This window comes from Apium graveolens, chromosome 6 (genome assembly GCF_009905375.1).
Source record: "Apium graveolens cultivar Ventura chromosome 6, ASM990537v1, whole genome shotgun sequence".
In the NCBI taxonomy this organism is placed as follows: Eukaryota; Viridiplantae; Streptophyta; class Magnoliopsida; order Apiales; family Apiaceae; genus Apium; species Apium graveolens.
The window spans coordinates 216,377,639-216,384,453 of NC_133652.1; the positions used below are offsets into that span (position 1 = coordinate 216,377,639).

At 38.6% G+C, this 6,815-nt stretch overlaps 1 non-coding gene across 1 annotated transcript; it reads left to right on the top strand.

The window, feature by feature from the left end:
• The first annotated feature begins 6,208 nt into the window (after window positions 1-6,208).
• LOC141669899 (small nucleolar RNA R71) lies at window positions 6,209-6,315 on the top strand. Its single transcript, XR_012554146.1, has one exon. It is a non-coding gene; the product is annotated as a small nucleolar RNA R71 (small nucleolar RNA).
• The last annotated feature ends 500 nt before the right edge of the window (window positions 6,316-6,815 follow it).

Below are 6,815 nucleotides of genomic sequence, written 5' to 3' on the forward strand. Positions count from 1 at the left end.
TGTCATGATTCTGAAGTCTACTTTAGAATGAGTTCATGCATGAGTCCACCTCAACTATTTTGTGCTCATTTTAAGCATCTTTTGAAATTCCATTTTACAGTGGCTTCTCAGTGTAAGTGAGTCACGACTGCTTATCAGAATTTATGCTATTATCAGAGTATTTCTCCAGTAATCATAGAGTGTGAAAAGTCACCAAGAAAAATATTTATTTTTGCTTTTCTGATGCATATTACTTAATACCAGTAATGCACTTGGGTCTTCCCTTCCACAGTTTTTACTCTAGATCTCAAAGGAGTACCTGATTTTTATTTCTTTTTCTTTTCCTTTTCTTTTGATAAGTGAGGCTTATCAGCACTTAGTACATTCACAAGATTTACTAACATCAGAACTTAACAGATGAGAAGCATTATTCTAGTTTTTGACTTAGTAATAAGATAGACAAAGTAAACTTAACTAAGCTCAATATCAGAATTTGCTTGTGTCAACAGATTTCCACATAAACAATTACTTCAAACATGGGATTTGTTAGTATATTAAAGACTACTAGGTCAGCATCTAGCATATTTATCCTCATTGGATTTGAATAATCACAGAAACATTCATATCACTATCAGAGTTTAGAAATTCACATCAGACAACAGTCAGTACATAAGAAATTTTCAATTAAGCACAGAATACACAAAGATGATAATATTTGTAAATACTGATCATAAAGTCTAATGCATCAGAACAAAAACTAAGCAGATTTAGAGAAAGAACCTGAAACCATTCCAAGTTCATTTACCAATCTTGTAAAAGTAGCTTCACACAGTGGTTTTGTGAAGATATCTTCCAGTTGTTGATCTATTGGAACAAAGTGTAATTCCATTGTACCTTCATCCACATGTTCCCTTATGAAGTGGTACCTTATGCTGATGTGCTTTGTCATTGAGTGTTGAACTGGATTACCTGTCATAGCAATAGCACTTTGATTATCACAATAAATAGGGATTTTAAAATATGTTAACCCATAATCCAGTAACTGATTTAGCAAATTTCTAGTGTACTTGGTTTGACATATAAAAGTGCTTTCTTCATTCTTCTTGACTTGAAGGCCCAGAAAATAGCTAAGTTTCCCCATCATACTCATTTGATATCTTAACTGCATTAGTTTGGCAAACTTCTTGCAAAGTCTGTCATTTGTAGAACCAAAGATGATATCATCAACATATACTTGAACCAAAAGTAAGTCCTTTCCATGGTTGAGGGAGAACAGAGTTTTATCAATAGTTCCTCTATTAAATCCACTTTCCAGAAGAAACTGAGCTAAAGTCTCATACCAGGCTCTTGGAGCTTGCTTAAGGCCATAAAGTGCTTCACCGGCTGTTAGGGCGAAAACACACGCTAATATTCACGCAAGTATACGCGTTCGCAAGTAGTATAAGATATAAATCAGATTCGTTACCACAGAGACTGGTTTAGGTTAAGTTCAATTTATGCACCTATGCAACAATGTATGGTTATCGCTCAATGCTAAGACAAATAACAAATTGGGTTTTTATTAAACTAAGAGATTATACTAAATAACATTAACTAAGAGAATTGAAGTTGAATTACTATATATGATAAACATGGGATCCTAACTTCATTAAATACTCCATTCAATAACCTTATTGTTCTTAACCTTGGCATGTGATGGTGATGACACTAATCAGATAACACGAAACTGATAAACGCCAACTTTCGTTGCACGAGTACTATTCTACCAGACATCCACAAAAGAGATAGAAGCTGAATAGGCACCAATTATATTGAGACCCTATATGTCTATAGAATTTGACAACATAACGGTTTAAGAACAAGTTATCTATCTTGATTACATAGGGCAAGTAAAACGGTTAGAGTTACCTACGAATCATGTATACAAATACAAGAACCTATGCTAGCATGGCATATTCTAAACCTCTATATTCACTGTCGCTTCAATAGAGATTAACACGCTATCTTATATGTTAGCTACGCACATAAGACGAATAAGCACAACCAATACTAGGATATCAATCAATCACCACACACCAAGATATCAAAACAATTAACTATTGAAATCCATAAGTAAATCCGCTAGAATCCCATGACAACGATTAGCCCATAATCGAACTCATCGTCACCATGGATTCCAATGAAAGTATGGTATAAATAAGGTCTTAATAAACTAAATAATAATCAAAGTACGAATAAACGAGATCTAGGTTCAACAAGAACGAAAACGAGCATCCAAAGTTACAACTAATTCAAAGAATCACAAGTTGAAAACAAGATCTTCTTTTTCGGAGTTGTTCTGTGCTTCTAGGTCTTCTCCTTGGTATCCCAATCTTCCCGGATGATGAAAACCCTTTTTTTTAATTATATATACGCCCCTAGTGGACCTGGACCCTTAAAATTATCAAATTCTACTCAAAAAAGGCTTTTTTAGTGAAATCAGCGACCAGCCGCGCCCTGAGCGGCCGCTCAGCTCTCCTGAGCGGGCGCTCAGCTCTCTGAGCGGGCGCTCAGCTCTGCTGAGCGGGCGCTCAGCTACTGACTGGGAAAAATATTCTGATGAATCTTGTTTTGGCCATAACTTGAGTTCTACTCGTCAGAATTAGGCGATTCAACTGCCCACGCGAAGCTATTGAGATTCTCTACAACTTGACAATGGCCTTGGCTTCCAGTTCTGATCACTTTTAATCATATTTCCTTTAAAAGCTCTTTTCTTCATTTAACTGATACCTGAAATGCATTAACACAAAAACACATCAAAATACCAACAACTTGAGTCCAAAACACCAATTTAAGCTTGTAATAAAGCATTCCAAGTGGATATAAAATCCACTTATCACACCCCCAAACTTGAATCGATGCTTGTCCTCAAGCATAAACAGACTCAAAACTATAAAACAAACCTAATGCATGAATGCAACTACATGAATGCAACTAAATGACAATGCAATCGATCCCCTCAGAATAACCATAACCAAATGAATAAGCCAATGCCTCTAAGAATGCAATAACTTGAAACATAGTTCAAATAAATCCCACAAACCAACTCACAAACCAGAAACGTGCGTGTGTGGATGCTTAACAGATATACTCTCGATACTAGATCAATAACGATAACTTATCTATCATCGAAACAATCAAAAGTTTATAAACAGAATAGACAATAAATGCATTATGACTCACAACACCTCCTTTCTACTAGAGTTATACAAGGATTCACACTATTATTGAACACATAACAAAGATGCTTATTTGATCGTGCAATGAATGAGGTCCCAAAAGACTTATACAATAATACCCATGTAGCGAGCGTTAGGTTAGTGGATCCCAGACTATAAAAGCCTTAGGTCACTAGGCACAAAGTCCCCTAAAACTTAATAACTCGAGTATTAAAGAGCTCACTCTTGATCAATTATGCATAAACACATACTTTTTTTTTCTCTTTTCTTTTTTTTTCAACAATTTCTGAATGAGTGCGTTTCGCTCCATCTCATTCAACCCTAGACTACTCATAAAAATATGAGCCGGCTACTAGCCATTTGACACCTAGCCTTACAACAACTAGCAATGAAATCCAAGTTTTTCTCCAGATAAAAAGAATCAGTGTTTTTACGTCACTACGAGAAGATCACAAATTCTAAATATAACCAAGTGATTAAATCTCAACAACAAACAAGTATGATCATGATCTAGATCAAAAGCAACCCTATAAGACTTTGTGAAAATATTTATTTCTGGCATGCAAATCAATTCATTAAGACTTAAACATCCCTCTATTCCTCATCACCACACTCAAATCAACATCAACTTATCCAATATCATAGTTCATCTTAAGGGATCATGCTAAATATGCATGCAAATGCTACTATATGAAATTACATAAAAACAAACAAATATGTCCTAAATGAACAATCATGCAAAAATATGAATGAAGTACAACTAAACATGCAACATAAATCTATATGAATATATATGGACACACACTACTAATCCTTACATTATCACCCCCAAACTTAAAATTTTCAATGTCCTCATTGAAGGTAATAATAAGGATTTCAGGCATACCTAGTCGTCGGAAAGATCACCCTCTTCGGGTGGAGGATCAGGTGGCCAATCAACCTCGCCACTACTGTCTCGGAAAATAGTACCGAAAGCGTGTGTCAAATCTGCAGCAAAATGACGGTGAATGTCGTGCATGGCCTCCATACGCCTAGTTACTCGCCTGTACTGCTCATCACCAACACCAGTCCTATCAACTACCTGCTGCACATGAGAAGAACCCTCTATAAGCACTGGAGGATCCGTTCGGCTACCCGCTACATCATCAAAGATATATCCCAACCCCTTGTCAGGGGGTGCACCTAAGAATGAATAACTCAAGTGATCTGGTAGTGGGTTGAGCTCAAGTATGGGAGCATCTTCAATAGACGGCTCGGGACGCTCCTGAGAAATTTTCAGCTCTGCTAACCCAAGAGAATCGAATGGCACATCCAACTTCCTCTTCCACGGAGGTGCATTCAAAACCTGAATTTGCTCTACTTTAAAGCACTCCTCTTTAGCTGTGGGTAATTTTATTTCCTTGAACACATTGAAAGTGACCTTCTGATCATGAACCTTCATCGTAAGCTCTCCTTTTTGCACATCGATCATAGTTCGGCCTGTAGCCAAGAATGGTCTTCCCAAGATAATGGGAATCTTCTTATCTTCCTCGAAATCAAGAATTACAAAGTCAGCAGGGAAGAAGAGTTTATCCACCTTGACCAAGACATCCTCCACTATACCTCGTGGATAAGCGATGGAACGGTCAGCTAGTTGCAATGACATGTATGTTGGTTTCGGCTCAGGCAGACCAAGCTTCTTGAAGATAGATAAGGGCATCAGATTGATGCTAGCTCCTAAATCACATAAACACTTGTCGAATGACAAGTTTCCGATGGTACAAGGAATAGTGAAGCTTCCAGGATCTTTAAGCTTCGGTGGCAACTTCTGTTGCAGCACAGCACTGCATTCCTCCGTTAGAGCAACAGTCTCTAAGTCATCGAGCTTCACTTTCCGAGAGAGAATACCTTTCATAAACCTCGCATAGTTAGGCATCTGTTCAAGAGCTTCAGCGAAAGGTATGTTGATATGAAGTTTCTTGAACACCTCCAGAAACTTCTCAAACTGCTTATCCAGCTTTTTCTTCTGCAGCCTTTTAGGAAAAGGAGGTGGAGGATAAATCTGTTTCTCCCCTGTATTACCCTCAGGAGGAGTGTGTTCCACAGTAGTCTTCCTTGGTTCCACCTCTACTTCCTTCTGCACATCTTCTTCAGCCACAACTGCATTTTCTGAATCTTGAGATTTTTCTGGCTCTTCGTCTTGCTGAACTTGGGGGCTTGCGACCTTTCCAGACCTTAAGGTGATGGCGTTCACCTGTTCTTCAACTTCCCTCTTTCCTGGATTTGTTTCTGTATCACTAGGAAGCATTCCTGATGGTCGATTCAATAAGGCATTAGCAATTTGCCCTATTTGGTTCTCCAGATTCTGGATAGAAACAGCCTGGCTTTGGCATATAAGAGCCTGGTTTTTGTACATAAGCCTCAACTCCTCCAATTCATATTTTTCATTCGAAGATAGACCTGCATCATTAGTTTGTTGTAGAAGTTGGAGTTGTTGTCTTGGTGTAAAATGTTGCTGAAAACCAGGAGGGTTAAATAGCTTATTTGTAAACTGCTGGAATGGCTGTTGCATCGTATTCTGATTGTTGCTCGAGCTGAAGTTAGGATGATTCCAGTTGTCAGGATGATAAGTGTCTGGAACTGGTTGCTGCAATCTCTGAAAGTTGCTCACAAACTGAGCTGAGTCGCTAGATATAGCGCATTGTTCTGTCGCATGCGGACCTGCACACAGCTCACAAACACTAATTATCTGCTTAACACCATAGTTAGCCAGAGAATCGATCTTCATAGACAACGCCTTTAGTTGAGCAGTGATAGCTGTAGCTGTATCCACTTCAAGAACTCCTGCTACCTTGCCTTGTGGATATCTCTGGGTTGGATACTGATATTCATTAGCAGCCATCAGTTCAATTAGATCATAAGCTTCCTTATAGCTCTTTGCCCATAATGTTCCGCCTGATGCTGCATCGAGCATGGGTCTGGACTGTGCTCCCAAACCATTGTAAAAACAAGTGATGATCATCCAATCAGGAATTCCATGATGAGGACACTTCCTAAGCATCTCCTTGTAGCGCTCCCAAGCTTCACATAGCGATTCTCCCGTTTGCTGCGCAAATTGAGTAATAGCATTCCTGAGTGCAGCTGTCTTCGCCATAGGGAAGAATTTAGTAAGAAACTTCTGAGCAAGATCTTCCAAAGTAGTAATCGAACCAGCTGGTAGAGAGTGTAACCAGCTCTTAGCCTTGTCCTTCAGAGAGAATGGGAACAGTCTCATCTTCACAGCATCTTCAGAAACACCATTGAACCTGAAGGTGTCGCAGATCTCTATGAAATCCCTAATGTGTGTATTGGGATCTTCCGTTGGAGAACCCCCAAACTGGATTGAATTCTGTACCCATTGAATTATGCCAGGCTTGATCTCAAAGGTATTAGCTGTGATAGCTGGCCGGACAATGCTAGATCGAATATCATTGATCTTGGGTTGAGAAAAATCCATCAAAGCTCTCGTTCGTGCTACTGGATCTCCCATTGTAATGAGTACCTGAAACACAAACAAGTAAACCGTGAAAGTAAAAGAATCCGAGTCACTGAACTTTAACAACCATTGATGACAAGCACATAAACTAAAAATTAACACCG